Genomic DNA, 20,088 nt, shown 5'->3' with positions numbered 1-20,088 from the left:
AGCATTTGAACCAGGTCCAGCTAGTTTGGAATTGGAAAATAAGAAGGAAATGAAAATGACAGGAGGAAAGAGAGATGACAAAAAAAAATCTCCCAAGAGATTTTTACTCTCCTCTTCTCAAACTCTTCCCCTCCACTGAAGTCCATGTTCTACTAAAACTTCATTTTTTAGCATTGTTTAATGGAGTCATAAAGTACCAAAGGAAACAAAAGGTGAAAGATTTAAACAAAGAGGCTAAATTCAAAGCAAGASAGTTCCCTTCTGCATAACATCCCTGCACTAGAAGCACAACCCGCTACGYGGTTATTAGTTGCAAGAAGTCCAGAAACGCTCCTTTGCTTAAAACTTACAAATAGGTTAKTAAAGTCAAAGCAACCACTCATCTACGTAAGTATTTGAGACTCRTAGCAAGAAAGCAAAGGCTGCATCTTACTGTAACCTTCCAGGCAGCACAGAAGAGGGAWCCACACACACCTGCCTCATGTGGTGCTGCAATCCAGCCTCTAAGCTCATGGGAAAGGCAGTCTGCAGCCTCAAAATACCTGCATTTTGCACTTCCACAGATTTTATTATGACAATGATGCAGTTCAGGATTTTTCCTTCAAYTTACACACCCATGACAACAATTTGGGGAAAAGTCAAGTTTAAGTGTAKTTACCTCTGGCTAGACTCTACATTTCTTGCAAGGAGCTGCCAACCATYCCTCGCCAGGACACAGGCCTCAATTCACAAGGAACAGCTACCTTAAATATAAATTCAAGCACTGCAGTGACCACTTATAGAAAGATTTACTCATCTACGGAAAGACTACACAAAGCTGCAATTTTTACATATCAATTGGAAATAAAATAAAATGGAAAAACTGAATCAAACCWTTTTCTGAGTTTTCTCAACTATTCTGCAATGTCCTATAACACCAACTAAGYTTTGTGAAATGCTTAAATAGCGACCTTCAGAAAAGAACAAATAACTCTCCTCCCAGATAAAGTTGTCAGAAAGTATTGGCCAGATCTAGCAATGATAACAATTAATTCACAATACTACTTGTTATATTTGAGATCAGTTTAACTAAAAAATTCACTTGCTAATTCTTCCTGAAAATCTGGCGCGTGACTGCATAATACCTGCGTTACAACCAACACAGGCGCTCCAGTGGTGGCCCAGCTACGTGAGGCAGCGTGAAATATTTATGCAGCTCCAGTCCTACTCGTGAATAAGTCATGGGCAAGACATGACGACGGGAAGAAACCTACGGCCCTCCGCACACGACCGCTTTCCATCTGCACAGCCCCGAGAGCTCCCTGAAGGACCATGCGGAGACTCCGTGACACTCTGCAGCTCCAGTCACCAGCGGCCACCCAAGAGTGCTTTAAGGTGGCCCTTAAACCACTCAAGGTGGCCCCAATGGTCCCATGACTGCACAGTACAGCCACCTGCCCCAGCAAAGGGACAYGCGGCAGCAGCTGCCCATGATAAACCACAGAAGAGGGTCCCAACCCAACATTTCATTTTCCGGAGGGTTTCTTAGAAGACTTAGATTTTTAAATTATTTTACAAATATTTTSGAGAACAGAGAGAAGGAAAGGGACAGCTCCACCTAAAACTGTCATATCAGGAGTACTCAAAAGTCGGTGGGATCAGATAGGTCTCTTTGGAGGATGAAGCACAGCAACTCCAAATTAGCTCCAAGGAGACTGCAGATATGGCATCTTTCGAGCAAAACAATTGGAGACCCATCAGTTAGAAAATAAGGCATGGACATCTGCTTTGGGGCAATAATTTTTTTTTAAATATATATATATATGCGCTTCGTGTACAGCCATCTACAGGTCAGAGGCCCTATTTTCCAATTTTATGCTTATCTTGAGTGTTTTCACCTCTTTCAAAACTGTCAGAACTTAGRCAGTAGTATTTCAGGGCTTTAATTACCTCGTTCTCGACTGGAAGGCATTACGTACAAACATGCTGCAAATACAAACCTGCTTGTGTATTAGTGACTGTTCCCACATTAGCTTTTTGTTTTTCTTGACACTTCTTTTCCAAGAAACACAGGGAAACAAAATATTTTCAAAGCGCGTGCCTCAGTGTTCCTGGAGGCATGGGTTATCTTACTGCTTCATACTCCTTGGCTTCTGTTTTTATTTAAAGAAAGAAAACAAGGGTTCTTTAATAAACAGTATCTTTTCTTTGCAGAAGAAAACCAAATTGTCCCCGTTTCACTTGTGTTTTGTCGCTATTATGTAGGCAATCAGATTCCTGCTTTCTTCCTGAAGAGAGGTGGCCCCARAGCAGGTGGAACAACAGGCTGGGTTTTGGTGCCAACACCAGTTGTGGTTGGGTATAAACCAGCTGGAAGACGGTTGCTGGAAGTGAGGAGATGCTGCTTGTGTCACAGAATGGTTGAGGTTGGAAGGGATCCCTAGAGATCAAATCCCATACCGAGGTAGGGACACCTAGAGCATGGGGCTCAGGATAGCATCAAGGTGGGTTTGGAAGACCTCCAGAGAAGGAGACTCCACAGCCTCCCTGGGCAGCCTGTGCCAGGGCTCTGGCATCCTCACAGGAAAGTTGTTCTTCCACACATACAGATGGACCTTCCTGTGTTGCAACTTGTACCCACTGTATCTCATTCTGTCCTGAGCCCTTCCATGGGCCAACCCTCCAACCACCAAATCCTTTCAGGCTAAGGACACAGATTAAGATTTTAAAATATCTTGGGACACAGATGCACATCTGACCCAAATCTTTCCTGCGATCTTGTCCATGCTCCATCCTCCTTCCTTCGTTTCCTGCCACCCAYAGCTGATCAGCTGACCTTTATCATGCCAACATACTGGAGAGTCAGCAAATCACTTTGTATTGTGCAAACCCTAGAAAAATCCTAGAAAAGTCTTAGTAGGTTACTTACATAATTTCTAAGTTTTATAGTAAAAGAAAAAGCCCTATCAATCAACCAAGTGCACAAAATCTGGGCAGGGAGGACTTGCTGCCTTGTTTACTTTTCTCAGGGCTCCAGGGGGCTCTTGTTAAAATAAGAGATTTAAACTTGTTTAGTAAATCTGTTTTGATTGTCTGAGCTCTGTTAAATGATTTATCATATTGGTAATAAACATTTGCAGCATACACTATAATGGCTCCATGGGAGTTTATAGCAGGATCTGCTGAGAATGCACATGAGATGCACCAAAAGAAGAAAAATCCCATTATCTTAACAAGTTAAGCCAGCCAGAAGCACTATTTTCTGTGTCAACATCATTCATTGGATTTTTTTTTTTCTAAAAACTAAGCAATTTCACTACAAAAATACTCTCTCTAAACAAGCTACAACAACCAAGAGCAAAGAACACTGCGTGTTTGGAGGCGGTCTCTGCATACGGCATCTGCTGGTGCCCAGCTGGGATAAGGGCTGGAGCCGGGAGCGGAGGGCAGAGACAGACGGAGCTCTGGGAAGGCAACGTCCCAGACCGAGGAGTTTTGCAGAGCTGGAGCCTCCGAGCACGGCTCCGGAGCGGGAGAAGCAGGGGCTGCCAACACCGGCTTTGCTCCCCATGAGCAAAACATGACAACATCAACACAGAGCCACCTCTCCCCGTTTTCCTCAGATCAGTTCTTTTTGCAGCAACTTTTCTGCATTCAGCGGGTACCTGATAACATAAGAACTGACTCAACGTTGAACCCCTATACGGAAAACGAGGCCAAGAGGACACACACAGGTTTGTTTCCCCATGACACACCATGGAGAATGTCAGCAAAGGCAAAAACAAGTGCTTGGGCATCACTACTGCTTTGCTCAYGTGCCTTAAAAACTGCATTAATGCCTGAAAACAAGTAATGCTTTTTGCTAGGCGTCTCCATTGATAAAAAACTACGCAGAAAGGTACAGCAATCTCCACTGACCCTAAATAACTAGTTTAAGCAACGGATTGAAAACCATTGACCGCAAGTGCTGAAGCTTTTTTCTTGTTTATAGCATTAGTGACATTAGTTCCAAGGGCTTCACACACATTCCTACTTCTCCTATGCTCTTAAAAGACAACCTTAGAACTGAAACAGTGAATTGCACGTTCACAACAGAAGCTAATTTCATCTGTACTCAGCCATCAAAAAATATTACGCTCTGCATAACACGAAGTTCAATCGAGATTGATCACTACAGCTCCAACACTAAATATCTGCAAGCCATTCACGGATCAAAAGCTACAAGCAGAATTAATGCAAAAGATCAATTAAACCAATAAGTACATCTGAGAAAATACATTATGCTTTTGCAGGAGATTTGTTCACGGGAAAAGAGAAGAAATTCATCAAACAGATTATCTGCTATGAATTACTTGCTTAATAAGATTTGATGGTGTAACTTTAGGAGCGCACTAGTTGGGATTCCAGCCTCAGTTTCAGCACATTCATACATACGGAAGTGTGYTTATGTCTCTTGAATGTGTCACCTTTTATTCCCTTAAGGGACATGAAGCTCTGGCTTTTGGCACTTCCCAGGAGGCAGCCACACTCCCAGGGAATGGCAGGACACGGAAGTGTCGCCCTTCACACGCGGGAAGCTCCATCCACGACATCTCCGTGAGGGCCAAGAGTTTGATGCCAGCGAGAGATGAAGTTAAATCCTTTGAAGAGCAGTTTGTAGAAACATAATTCTCCCCACCACAGTGTATCAATGAGCACAAGACAGTGAGAGTTCTGGGTTTTTCCATGTTTAATTTTGGAAAGGGGCAGTTTTAGGCTAGTTCAACCACCTGCTCTGTGTATGAGGGTGCTGGACACAACAGCTATAGAGAAAGAAATGGCCCTGGTGAAGAACATGGAAATTGCAAAGATGACAAAGGTGGAAATTTTCTGCGAATGGTATTTTGAAGAGCAGATGTCTTTAAAAAGCAACAAGAGGCTTTCTAGTCTATGTAGATCTATATGAACTATATGCAATACACTTCTGTAACATAACCATGACAAAAAACATTACTTTCTACCAAGCTAATAGATTTTGCAAGTATTTCATTAATACTTCAAGTTAAATACCACCAAACTTTTGAAATTCTGGACATCATTTTGCTGTAGCTCTTCTAATTTCTTCTAATAGAAAAGTTTTGCCGGTCTTTATGCAAACTAGAGATCAAATATTCATTCCAAGSTAGCTACAATTTTATTCAGCTTATTTGCATTTTCTTATAAATAAAGCATGAATTATTGCTCAATTGACAGGGGACTAAGTCTGGCTTGAAACCAGGGTCTGAAATTGAAACACCTCTTTCAGGCTATAATTTAGTCTAAAAAGCCATTATCATCATCTCCTTTTTTCTTTAACATATCTGAATTGTGTGCGAGTGTGTGTGCATATATATATACATATATRTATRYACAYAYAYRYATATATATATGCACACACACACATATATATATACACACACAGCATCAAGTGTGCATATATATTTGAAGTGTATATAAATGTATATAAATACATAAACACACACACAAAGCTTCCAAAAGTGACAGCTTCTAGGTCAACAGCAAACTCTACACGTCAGGTTCAGGAAAATGTAGCCCTGGGTTTTAAAACACTTGGCACATTGCACTTAACATCTTGAACAAGTAAGTTGACGTGCATGACTCTCAAATATCGTCACTGATTTACGTGAGAAGTTACAGCCTCTCAGCTGTGCCAGTTCTTAAGGTTTCTAGGACTAAGACATTTCATCTATGTATATTTTATAGGTATATGTGTGTGTATTATACATATAAATAAAAGAGCAATTAAAACTGATTGCTTTATTTTTACATCTCAGTGTATAGTTAGATACACTCTTAACACCTAACCTAAGGGGGGGGAGGAACACACAAAAAAAATCCTCCAAAACTTAAGCTGAATTTAGCTAAAAATAACAGTATACATGAAGATACAATCAAGTTGTATTACAAGAGTTAAAATTTCATAAGGGCAGTTAACATTAAATCAGAGAAAATCTGCTATGGTGATCTGTAGTTATCCTGGCTGGAAATGTAATTAGCTGAGTCAAACAAAATAATCACGGCCATTCAGAGAGTTTAGACAGAGATTAAGGCCAATTTTGTTTCAAATCTTCCAAAATTATTATTTCAATCCTCCTCTCCCCCCATCTCAGGTCTTCAACCAATTTGAATTTTCAGGTTTTAACTCTAAGATATGCCGAGAGTTTATTTCTGGTACTACTAAAAAAGCTAACCAAGCTGTAGCTCCATAATGAGCAGAAATCCTACCCTCTGGTATAGATAATTGATTATTTAGTCCTCTTTCTTCAAATTATAACTTAAAACCTGCGGATGCTTATTCAAGCATTCTCTGAAAACACTGCCTGCAATCCACAGTGCTCTAGAATAAATTTATGTTTTTGTTTGAGACTTTCCCCACTAAACTGGGGGAAAAAAGCTTGATACGTAACTGATTTTGTGGGTCAGGCTTTCTGCATAGTCCATCTAACTAGATATTTTCAGTATTAATTTCTTATTTTCTCCCCTCAAAACTTAAGTATATTCCAGAAAGCCTATGTGAGCACCTAACTCTTTTGGTCAGTGCATTCACAGGAAAAAAAAAAAAAAAAAAGTGCCCCATTCAAAGCAATTACGCTGGAATCAGCAACTTCTTGGGCTGAAAATATAGAAAGGCAGAAAAATCACTTCCAAAYAACATAAGTGTTGGTAATTGTTACCACTTGCATTCACCAGCTGGAAAAAAAACTTTGATAGAGTGGATGGGAATCATTTTGCATCCAAGTGTTTCTAGTCAATGGAAGGCCAATTCTCAAACAAATGTTGATTCTCATCTATARGAATCACTTTTGAGCTAACGAATCCAGCAGACCTTGGTCAGGCGATGGAAGATGCTGAAACAGAGTCAGAGCAAGATCTACAGCTTGGGGGTGAAAGGAAGGAAAAACCATGAGCCTCGAGTACCTTCCAGAAAGCTTCCAATTATACCTATTGCATAATTTCTTCCTAATTACTTAAACCATTAAGTCACATGTACTTGCAAATACCTTTTTAAGTGCACAGATGTACAGCTATGCACTTAATACTTATCTACCAAAATAAGCTAATGAGTGACTGGCTTGCATAAATTAAATTCAAAAATTGCCATGACGAAAGATGAGCATCTAACAGCGTTGTGAGGCTGTATCTCTCTAGAGAGCTACTATTTTATGGTTATGACTGTTTTACTGCAATCAAATATATCAATTAAGCTCCTCCATAGGATAAGAAAGGGATCTTAGGCTCTAAGATGAGAAGCGGGGCCTTCTGAAGTGAGGATCTGCTTTTTCCCCCCCCCCGATATATTCTCCAAATATAAACAGCGAGAAAAACAACCACGGACCTAAAACACAGGTTGACAACATTCGAAAGGACTAAGCTTTGAGATTCCTCCCCTGCTATTACACAAAACATGAAGTTTTCAGTCAACACTTTCAGAAAGATTCTTATTTTGATGAAACCTCATCATAACGTTTTCAMAATTTAATTCCACTATCAATAACACAACGTCTCCAAATGGAATAAACTGTAACATTAAATATCTTGGTATAGCTTCTTAAGATTAATGCTTATGCTAGAGACCTTGTGGTTTCCGTGTCCCCCTGCCCATCTACCCCAGGGGACTCCAGCCACTCACTGCAGTGTCACCAGCCATTCCCGGGGGCTCCGCTCAGGCTGAGCCCACCCAGGGACATGCAGGAAAACCTCACCAAGGTCCTTCACACCCCCACGACCAGATTCTTTTCCCCAGTATATTACAACTAAATGCTAAACTCAATTTTGTTACTAATTCCTTGATAATAAGTACCCCGTGCTTCAGCTCCCCTTGTTATCCAGCATATTCCGGGTCCAGATACCCTGCTCCTCAATCCGTGGACACGGGAGCACGGTCGTCGGTTATCAGAAAGGTGGAGAGCCCTGGACGAGAACAGCCACRCAATTAACTGAAAACTGCAGAAGCAATAAACGCTGCAACTTATTAAATTACATTAGCAAGGGAATGTCTAAGTATTTAATTAGCATTTGACAAGAGTGCTTAGGCAAGAAAGTTATAGCTTCTCAAAATATCAATTAGTATTTTTAAAGCAATAAATTGTTAGCCTATTATCTTGGTACAGCACTTTTGTTAAATGCCATTTGAAAGACTGCCGTCTTTGCAGCCAGGACGGCAGGGGCAGCTCGCATGGAAAAGTTGCAGCCTATTTGTACACCCACGTCAGGGGCTGGTTATTTCTCTAACTGAGTTCATCCGCTGCTGCAACTGCAATCACAACTTCTCTCTTTTCAGGCACGAACCCTTTGATTCATTAACCTTTCCGCTTCCCACAGAGGGAGGAGGTGCTTACATGAAATCAAGTTGCAGGGGCTGAGATGGTATTTGCTGCTGCTTTGAGAGCTAATGCTGCTGGAATTCGCAGGGCTGATAAAAACCCCGTCCTTTACAAAACACAGGGCACGTCGGAGAGCTGGGATGGTGCCCTCTGACCATCATTTTCTCCGAGTCCTTTCACCAGAGTCCTCAATTAACTGACTGCTGTTGAACTGCATGGCATAAGCTCAAGTATACATTACTCACCACTATTACATATGCTTATAAGCTGAGCAGCTGGGGCAAACTAGAGGAAAAATAAGAAAATACATGGACCTTTGGAGCTGAAGAGGTAAAGCCGTGCACAACAAGTATCAGTCTGGTGACTAGGTGGTGTCTTTGGACAATGTTCCCTTTAAGGAAGCAAAAACATAGACGCATRGGTGAAAACAAGCAGTTTCAAACTCATTTCTGAGGTTAGTTTTGCAGAGAGGGCCATGACTTTCTTAAGTCCTTGGATGGAGATGGAGAGCRAGAGAGGGGGAATGGGAGAGGAAGAAGGGAAAACAAAATAAAACAGATCTACACAGTCCCTCTYGTCGTTGGTTAAAAAATGATCAGATAGTAGAAGGAAATAATYCAGGTACATCACTAATGCCAGCATAAAGGGGAAACTAACCTTAAAATGTAAGAGCAGTGTAGGAGAACCTGGCAGGTCCCCAGCGGCATTAGCTCTCCTCCAGACCAGGCCTCACCCTGTCCTGCTGCTGCGTCTCCACTTACCAGGGCTGAGGAGGAGGAGGCTGCTCGGCATGAGGCGAAGGCCGAGGACAGCACCGGGCACAGGGCTTCCTCACTAGCAAGGCCACACGGTCGTTGTCTCCCTGTCCCAGGCCAACGCAGCCCAGAGCAGGAGACAAGCCTGGCCTCGTCTCCTCCGCATTCAGAACATTCAAATTAACRACCGTTTCAGGCTACATGCTTTATAAAATACCCACAGAAAGAGCAAATATGGGTCTATAGAGGCCTTTTGTACTCGCTTAGCTTAAAGGTGCTCCCAGCAGTATCTTTATTTCTTTTCCACCATGTCACCTCCATATATCCAGCCACATGCMAGCAACTCAGCTCACCCGAGCACCGCTATTCCTAAAGGTCTAAGACCCAAGTTGGCTGATTCAGCTCTGCAGCCAAAGAGGAGGTGCAGGTAACTCCAGAGAGACACCATTGATGGTCCTCTGAGAGCACCTGTGTATTTAGATTAAAAAGAGTAGTCTGGAAGGCAGATTTAGACTTTTTAGATGCTAAACTTAGGTGGCTCACGCCTTCATTAGGAAATAAATGCACACAACTTCATGATAGATTTCACCTGCAGTTTTTGCACTTTAGCTGTATGCACTTTATTACTTTTTTTAGGGTTTTTCGTGGCCTGTCATAAGTGATCAAGGTGAGGAAAAGGTGCCCAGGCCCCTGGGCACACTGATGCTGACCAGAGGGTGGCAGCTAGGTTGGGACAAGGCAATAGCATCACCAAACCACCCCAGAACAACAAAATCACTGCTCACCCCTCGCACGTCATAAATACATTTCAAGTTTCCTGTCACAGCAGTGTGATTCTGTCCTTGCAGCTCCCCAACCCAAATCCCACCACCACATCCCGAGAGGATTAGGAAATTGGCAACRGGAGAAAAGCTTAAAAAACACCAAAGATATTTCACTTTTAAATCTGCATTTTCCTTCTGAGCAAAAGAGGTACCTGGAGAGAGGAAAATTAACTGTGGCTTTGACCTTAGTTACTTGAGTCAAGAGGAATATTAGCAGTGAAGTTTGGTAAAAAAAAAAAGGGGGGGGGGCACAGAGTAGCAATTGATTTTGTTTTCATCTCAAGCAAAGGAGCTTAAGAATGTTGAATGTGTTACATCTGGGGAATTAGAGACATTACCAGCAGATGCCAAGTGATTTAGAGAAGCAGGTAGACTCATCAAGAGCTTCTTGTTTTTGTTACTAAGTTATTACCTTAGATTTTAATAGAAAGTTCAGAAAACGATCTGATGACCGTTTGATGAACAAGGGAAGAAGCAGCAATAATGCCATTCAGATGAATTACTAGAGAGCGTTTTAGGCACCACATGTTAAGAAATATATAGGAAAAACAAGGAAAGTTCCAACAAAAACAAAAGTCTGCAGAGCATGGAACAAGAAACTGGAGAAAATGKKTTTTTTTTGKTTTTTTKTTTCATGTAGAGAAGACCATGGGAAAACAAGATAACAATCCTCAAATATACAAAAGGTAACTGCTAAGATGAAGGGAATAGATTGTTCTGCAAGACCATTGCATGCAGAACAAGAAATAATACTCCAGAATTGCAAAGGAGACATTAGATTTTAAAGCAAAAACGTTCTGATCTTAATGACAGTTAAGCAATCAAACAGATTGTCGCATGAGATTACAGCATCCACCTCCTTTGAGGCTTTTAGGTGTGCTAGACAAGCATCTGTCGGATATAATYGACCCCATCTTGCTGCAGAGATGTCTTCAGTGAAGTTTCTTCTTTCATTCACTGAGTCTGGGACATTCTGTCCTTTGTTATTTTTTTTCCTAACTGAAAGCACCGTTCATTTGAACATCCACATCAAGAACTTATTTCAAATGGGGCCACGTGCCTAACTCGAGTACAGTATTTGAGCACACACAACCTGCTGATGATTTCCCGTTCCAAGAGGCAAAGCTCTGTAAAGAAAAGGCCAAATTCCACTCTGGTTTCACCTAAATGAACCACCATAAATACTGTTAAGAGCAACACCCCAAGGTCTTGGCTACAACCCCATACTTGTCATATAAAAAACATACGTGCCCGAGAAAACAAAGTAGCAAAAAACCCTACAGCAGCATTAAAGAAAACAAAATACCTTCATTAAATTTAATAACTTCTGGGTACCAACAAATAGAAAATGACAAGGCAGTTCTGTTAGAGGTTTAAGTGACTGTTGAAACGTTTTTGGTTTTGATATTTAAGAATATATATAACTTGTAGTTTTTAGTATTTGTATTTAGYATTATGTAAGAATGAAGACATGCAGACAGTCCTAAACCACACTACTCTGACTTTTTCAGTATTTTCCAACTTGAGTTGTTGGCCATTCCTTTTATTTTCCTCCGTCTGCAATCTCAATATTCTCCAAGCCACGGTAGAGTGGGATGGTTGTCTCTTCCACACGAATATGCCCTAAAGGTTAAAGCCCTGCAAGAGATGCTGTTTCTTCTGTTTCTTCTCTGTCATTTGCAAGCAAAACTGACAAGAAGGAGGGTTAATTCTGACCGAAAACTTAAAATGTGGCTTAAAACACGGGAATATTCCAGTGTGGCTAAACAACACATTTGTTCCTGTAACCTGCAACCTGTGACCAAATCAAAACAGGTAAGCTAAGAATTTCTAATACCATTAAAAATATTCATCGACATGAAACAAATCAACTGCTGTCAAAGACCTTACTCCTAATTATAAAAAAAAAAAATATTGCTCACAGTATTAGTTTCAATAAAGAAAAACAGATGGAATATGGGCTTCCCCCCAGTCTAGGTGAAAAGCAGCAAGGAACAAAGTTCTTTTTTTGTCTAGAAATACAGAAGTCAAGACAAAGTGACTTTTCTCATGGGGCAAGCTACTGCAGGGACCTTGGGACATGCCACCATGATGATGYTAAGAGTATTAGTAGTGAGCAGTAATTCTAAGACTTTCCTAACTACTCACGGAGGGGTTGGATACGTCTTCGAGGGTCGAATCTCCGCAGGGTGGCCGTGATCCAGCCCCAAGKCACTTATTTGTACTGTGCAGCACAGGGAGCATTTACCTGGAAACTAAATACACTATAGAGAGCTAGAGACTGAACAAAAGCCCATGCTGAGGGTTAACAGCCCTTGCAGAAACATGCTATCAACATTCAATTTGAATGTCAGGTAACGTTTGATTAGAACATTTAGCAAAATGGTTACCTACCTCCAGAAGTTAACTAAGAGCAGAAACCTTTGCCTACAATATGCTGTTAAATAGCCTAAATGCACAAATACGACGCCTATTGAAACTTATTCACTTATTTTCCTTACAAGCTGATAAACTCATGTGGTTTATAGGCTCATGAATAGAGTAAGCTGGACTGACRTGCTTCACCTCAAAATAGAAAGAAAACATGAAGTACAATGCAATTTAAACCAGGAGACCCATCACTTGCTCCAGAATAGAAGCACAGTCTCCCCAAAGCTCTTATAATCACGGGAATATGGAATGCATGTGAAGTGCACATAGTTAAAACCTATTTATTCATTTTCTGCTCGTTTGTTTCCAGATCATGAGCCYATGAAAAAAAGAGAAATTCTGACCTCACAAACCATGCGCTCCCATTTATTGAGGCACAAAGCCAACAGGACTTTTCCACTTTCCTCCACTTTGGGCTGTGTTTTGCCATCAGTTAGCCAGATTTAGCCATCAAGACACTCATAGCTGTGTTGCTACACTCAGGAAACAGGACCGGCAAGAGTAACTCCATCCCAGAAAAGTTTATCCCAGAGTTACTGCTGAACCTGTGCACAGGACACAAGGAGGATGCCTGGATGCCCCACGGCCTGCTCAAAAGTAGAGTTCAAATTGAAAAATTCTGTGAGACAGCAAAAATGATCTTCCCCCCTCTCCACACCAGTGTCACCTAGCCCCAAAGCCCATAATTTTATGATGGCCATGGCTGTGGAAACCAAGAATTACCTGCAGTGGCCCTTTGGTTTAAGAGCAACACGAATCTTCTCTTTGCTCCTTCTCCACACAAGAATCCAATATTAGTTAAAAGATCGGTCCAGTCACCTGCAGATACCAAAAACGTGATTTATTTGTGATTTCATGTCCTAACAGTTCACTGACAACTCTTTTACCATTCCTTGGAAAAATTAAAATACCATTAAACATTTCAATAGTTAGCAGAAGAATAGTCTGTGGGTCTTTTTTGAAAACACATCCATTACTGTAGACTAGCTGTATCTGTTTCACAGCAGGATGTATAAAGTACTTAAACAGCCTCGGATTAAAAAGCTAAAATGGCAGTTCTTTGTTATTATCCTTAGGAATTGTCACCCTGTCTTTCAGCCTTTTGTATTCCGATAATCCAAATCTTTAAATCCTCCAAGAACTCATTTGGGGGTTTGGGGTTAAGCATGATTTAAGCTCAACAAAAACGCTAACATTCCTCCCTCAAGTCTATGCTTTCATGATTAGAAATGAAAGAAAACTCTTTTTCTAATACAAGCAGATGATTATAGAAAAACAGAGTTTGAACTAATGAAGAACAGCAGTGGGCAAACAGAGAGCCTGAAGGGATAGTGTAGAGTTGTTACTCTGCTGCTAACTATAAACCTTTCTTTCAAATATGGTTTAATGAATTTGAAACATATCAAGCTTGTTCCTCAAAACTAGAAGAAACACATGGCAGAATCACCTCTCACACACTGTCTTCTAGTCTGGTAGAGCAATGAAACTACCGGTTGTGGTGCCAAATAAATGGCTGTGCCCAAAGAGTTGACATTGCAGCTTTCATGGCCTAGCAAGGAGAGGGCTTTCCAGCTTCTGCCCCTGGGTCTACCTGGGCAGCCCACAAAGTGGTTGTGCATGTTCTGCTGCTCTGCTCCTTGCCAAGGAAGACCATGAAGAGCTGAAGGACCATGGAAGACCACGAGGAGCAGTGCCTTGTTTCCAGGCAAAGCTCACGCGGATGGAGAGCCCGTGCTCCAGTGATGCTTCCCATCCTTGCATATTTGTGCAGAAGGAGACCCCGAAACCCAGCCCACAGTCTCGGTTTTGTACTAATTCACTGTGTGAAATCAATACTTTACAAGAAATCTTCAAAGAACCTGTAGAAATGCTCTGAGGCTTCAATATGAAATTGAGTACAAAGGACTGGAGTCTTTTCAGCAAAATTAATAGAAAGTCACTGGCAAAATCACAACAGAGCTATCAGCGTGGAGGCAATAATTCTGCTGCTGACTAAAATTGAAACAGGTCAGGGAAGAATAGAGACTAGGGCAATGAATAAGTCCGATTCATATCTGGATAAAACAAAGTATTACTTAGCACAGCGGGAAGCAGACTTTGATGTAAGATTACAGAAAGYGCCAGGAGAAGTTAAAGCCTTCAAAGTTACCCTGTGGTTAGCAGTAATGGAGGGTGAAATGCAAACCATCTGCATGGGCTTCTACCCCACTGCAGAACAGGCACAAGTGGCGCGCTGCCTCCTTGCACTAGGCCAGGAAAATCATTCCTAGCAACAAAAAAGGCCCCCAAATTTAAATTCCTGATAGTTTTTTTGTTATTTATAAAGCAATATGACTTTTGACACAAACCCAGAAAATATAACTTATCTAGATTAAAAAAGAGCAACAGACACAAACCTAGAAAATTCAACATATCTCCAAGATCAAAAAAGAGAGAAGCAACAACACAGCAACCAAGCAAGACTAACCAAAGGGGTCACAGCTACACGGCACCTCCAGCACTGCATTAAACCCCTTATCTTACACACAAAATGACTGTATCAGCAGGAAACCTCCTTTATGTGTTTTGACGACCTAGGCAAGGCTTAGCACAAATACTGCTTTACCAAGCAGCATCTTTCTGGCACGGTATTCAGGCAGTAAATGCTGCTCATCCCTCTCTTCAGCAGGGGTAGCAGGCAGCCAGGAGCCCATACATTTAGAATTAAAATTCCCAGGCCCTATCAACTCAGGTGGCCTCTGAGCTGACAATTCTAGCTTACAGCACAGTCACAGTAAAGGCAACATTTATCCCCAGAACACCAATAAGCCATATTTTTCCAGGGGATTGCCCCAAATTCGTAATTTGCCAGGGAGATCCTTGTTTTTTTTCCTGCATTATCACCGTGACAGGAGGATTTGCAAACTTAAAGAAAGGTCTCAATAAAGAAAAATGTAACTGTACAGAACCTCTTACTGACATACACATGAAGAAGAGGGGAAAGGGAATCCAGCTTCAAGGTAGGTACCTAAATACCTTTGAGGATCTGAAGGATAATAAACAGGCATTAGGTAGGAGGAGAAACAGCCTTGAACTTGACTATGAAGAGGCTGAGGAGAAAAAAACTTGTTTGAATTGGAAGGTTGAGAGCTGCCGCCGAGGGATAAATCACACACCTCATGGAAGTCGATAATAGCTACAGCAGAAAAACGATACCAAAGGTGCATAGGGCACTTCAGTGGGAACCTCACATGTTCCTAACATGTTGTAGACACACACAGAATGGATTCCTGGCTGCTTTTTTTCTTTTCTTCCACGAGCCGACAACGTCCGTCTTCCACTCTGTCAAATGCCACGCGATACCTTCCAGCTCGTGCCCACCGTCTCCTCTCTCCTGCTGCCACCTCCTTCCTGCCAGTGGCACAACACGGTTTGATGGTGTCTCCTGGACGTGCCAAATGCCATGTTTGTGTCTCCTCGGGTGCCACCGAGCTCCTGGCCTTCCCTTCCCTGCCTCCCATGCGCCCAAAGCCACGGTGGGCACTGCACACCAGGTACCAAATTGAAGGGCTGCTTGCAGCATTTTAGCACAACAGAARTAACCCCAGCTCACACATCAACTATCCTGTCTTGGTTTAAGCTGGGGCTTGACGTGTTTTCAGACTAAATAATTAAACTTCATAGGAAAAAAGAAAGACAGATTGAAGATAGTTACACTATTTTTCCTAATTTACAATGGATGGCTTGCAAGTGCAAACCCTCCACTTAAATTTTGCCAGGTTCAGAATATTGAAATCAATTGAGCGATTAGATTAGGTGAAGATTAAATGCCTTAGAGCAACACTGAAAACCCGATTGTCAAAGCAAGCCGATTCAAATTCACTTCATCCTTACAGCACTCTGTTCCAYACAGAAACATCAGCATGTAAAATATATGGAAAAGGTACATACACATTAGACACAAAACTACGCCAGGACATCAGGACRGTTGCAGCGTCAGACTTGCAAAATCTTGAAGGTGCCAGGATTAGGRCCATCTGCATACCCATAAAACAAGAAATCTACACGAGTCAACATATTAGAGTGCACACGATGCTGTGGGCGATGCCTCCAGTATCCAGCACCCAGATGCTGGTGCAGGAGCCCAGCGATAACCCAGGCCGCTCTGAGCTGCGTTACCCATGGGTGCTCGCTCCTCCCCAGCCGGGTGTTAGTCCCGACTCAGCGAGTCTGAAAAGCATTAGAGGCTCCTTGGGGAGGCAAGATCCCCGCTGCTAAAATGACAGTGACTCAGKAAATGGGTTCCTTACATACACGCCAACATACGCCACTTTGGCCTAAATGATTTCATCTTCATCCCATTAGAATGGAAGAGTAATCTGCACTTCTTACACTCAAGTTCCCTTTTTTGTAACTGTTCAGGCCCCATCTTCAAAATATTACTAAGGCCATTTTAKTATTACAGAAACGCCAGCCTCCAAAGCTTTTATGTTTAGATCCATGCAGTAAGTGGAGGAGATGAATAACCTGAGTAACTAAAAGCACTCGTTGCTAATTAGGTCACCCAATTTAGCTGGTAGCCAAAAAATGTGCTTGAATCTTGCACAGTACTTAAGAAGAAAAGCTGAAAAATTACCAAGTTTTGTCTAGAAATCCAAGCAAAAGGCAGCCTGATCTATATTGTGATTTCTCACATAGATTCATGATCTTCTCACACAATCAACAGCAGGAAGGAGAATGAAAGAGCTACAGAAAAAAAATCTGCTTATTATTTTTTTAATTACARAAGAAAGCTGTGTAGTCTGCAAGGAATGTGGGTTTCCCCCAAATACAGATGAGCTTAGCTTAGCTCCCAGCTCCAATCCCCACCGGGCTCCCCACAGCATGGATGGACATGAGCCTACGAGTGAGCACAGGCCACCCCATCAACCTCCTGCACCTTTCTCCAGGCCCTGCAAAGGTCTGCACAACATCAGGGCTGATTTTCAGAGATTTTCCCTTTTTTTTTTTTTTTCAGGAGAAATCATTATTAGGGCACCTCTAACAGAGGATATCTGAGACCAAGGGCACGCGCGCACTATAGGTTTGATTTAAACTCCAAGGGAGGAGAAAATGCTTGACACCAAAGCAACACAGATAAGTGGTTCCCCAGTCAACAGCAAACTTGGTATTGCATCACAACTATCATTGTTTAATAGATGAATAAAACCTATTCTAACAAAAAAAAGTGAAAAAAGTAAATTATACTGCAGTTACATTGAGTCAGATTTTGTGAGGTTTGCCCAAAGAAGTCTCATTGATTTAAGTGATTCTGTTTGCCTGATGAGTCTTCATGCACACGTTGGTGTGCAAAGCCAGGCCCYGGCTCTGAAGCTATTTTGCCTCTAAATGTGGTGTCTACTTTTGCTTCTCTGCAAATGACTGTCAAATAGGAAATTGGGAAAAGAATTTGTTTTTCATTTCGAGAGTGAGCCTCAGCAAACATACGTAAAACTGACAGTCAGCTGATGACTTTCTTGACTCTGGTAATTGCTAGATTTGAATCCAACTTAGATTTTGTAATGAATATAACCAGCAGTAAAGAAAATACCAGCAGAGCAAAGCTTGGGTAATCTACACATGCCTGCAGCAAGCTAGCTCTGAGAGTCAGTGCGAAGAGATAAGCAATGTTACAAAGACTGCATTATAGGCAGCAAAACCAAGTGTCTTAAGTGTTATGTGTTCTTAAAAAMCCCTCCATCTACTCCTGCATTTCAAGTGACATTTATATGTGCAAGTCAGCTAAATGAATTTTGAGTTTTACCCATAAAAGATTATCAAAAAGTTGAGAGCTCTTCAAAGCACGTGATGTTTAAAGAACAGAACTAGCGAAAAGAAGTATTAATATTCTTACCATATTTCAAGGAGTATTACATAAATTTAGTGGCTCACYCATTCTCCCCAAGACATGGAATGGCAGCATTGATTCTGGCCCTATATTAAATTCACACAAATAAAGTAATGAGCCATGTTCTGAGCCAATATAAATTGCTGCAGTTCCACTGAAATTAGCAGATTTAAATCAATTTACACCAAGCCAGCATCTGTTCCTTCAAAAACTTTGATGTTCGCAAACATTGCAAACATTTCTACCTTGGCAAACGTAAAGTTAGCTGGGACCCACTGTATAAGAACACCCCTCAGCAACAATGAGCGACTATTCAACAAAATACAACAGCAACACTTATGATAAGAGTGGCATCAATGAGGCCTAAAGGCAGCTAAATACATTTAAGTGACAAACTGGTATAAATTAAGCAGAAAACCTGGCCCAAATCCCCTTTCATTCACGTCAGTGCGAATGAGTAGGAATTACAGTGCCACGTGAGCAGGCAGAATCATTCAATTCTGTCAGTTAAGTGGCTTAATTCCCAACTTCCACTTTCTTTGCACCCTAAAACACATTTGGGTAAAGTGTTATTACAGCCTTGAATTGTCTAAAGTAGTTCAAATGAGCAGGATGGGGAATGTGATCCATAATACTTCCATATTATTGACCTCCTGTCTGAATAATCATTTCTGATGTCAAAAATTATTGACTAGTTAACTGTTGACTGAGACAGAGTAATGAGATTGTTGACTGAAAATAAGGACTACTCAACAATAAAAAACACTGATGCTAAAACATGTTTATGAAAAAAAGAAAAAACTTGAAACACGGTTTAATCKTTTCATGCTGCAGCTTTAGTTTCTAAGACAGATGCTAGAAGTGCACAATTAATTACCACAATGAGCAAAGAAAAATGATGCAAGAATATTTATAAACCAAGGCACAAAGACTGGTCTCTAAATACTCCCATGAGGGCACTGCCACAGTGTAAGAAACTAATAAACATATCACCATGCACCTGACTGCAATAAACATTTTGGAATAATCCAGAAATTCAGTGTCAGAGACTTCCCCTTCACTATTTATTAGCGCCTCAGCTGTTAAGTTACCCAAGCTTTAGTGCTGTTATGTCATTTATAGGAAATATTTCACAGCATATAAGTGAAACGGTTACACTCGTAGAGCTCCTCTAAAAACATAACGTGTCTCTGATAACACAACCTATCTAGGAGGATTATCTCTACGCAGCGACATGAGGTTAGCAATGCCTACATGTTCACTGAACACCAGATATCACCTAAGTATAAATGGTATCAGTGTCATCCGGATCAACGACAAGCTTCAAAACCCAAATCCTACACGTGCCTTCAAGGACAAGGATTGAGAAAACAGGATAAAAGGGAATTCCAAGATAACTTTAAAGTTACAGCGTTGTATCTCTATAAACAYAGCGTGCTTTCACAATGCAAAATACAGCGTCTATCTTCTGCGGCCACCGACTGGAAAAGCCTACTGTAGTTTTTCTGAAGAAAAGAYCTGTCTTTCTGGATTTCCCCCCAAGCAGACAGGCACCCAACAGGCATAGGTTTATCTGCAGAGGAGATGCAGGCATCCTCAAATAAGAGAACATTTCCAACATACGTGGATGTTTTTGGCCAACCTCTCCTCCAGCCTTGGTACACACAGTTTCTGACTGCTACCCGGTGGTCAGGTCGCTCTACTAGACACTCATTTGAGTTGTCCGCTACCTACTGAACAAAACAGGAAATCTGGCCTCAGTCTCCTGTGTTGCTTTTAGTTCCAACACKCACCTTTGGATTTTATTTATTTGCCTGTCCGCTAAGGTTCTCAAATCCTTCCTGAAAATGATTTCTCAGAACTACACCAAA

The sequence above is a fragment of the Nothoprocta perdicaria genome, unplaced genomic scaffold (assembly GCF_003342845.1).
Source record: "Nothoprocta perdicaria isolate Ctin4 unplaced genomic scaffold, notPer1 scaffold_34, whole genome shotgun sequence".
NCBI lineage: Eukaryota > Metazoa > Chordata > Aves > Tinamiformes > Tinamidae > Nothoprocta > Nothoprocta perdicaria.
Note: the sequence above shows the minus strand (reverse complement) of the source record.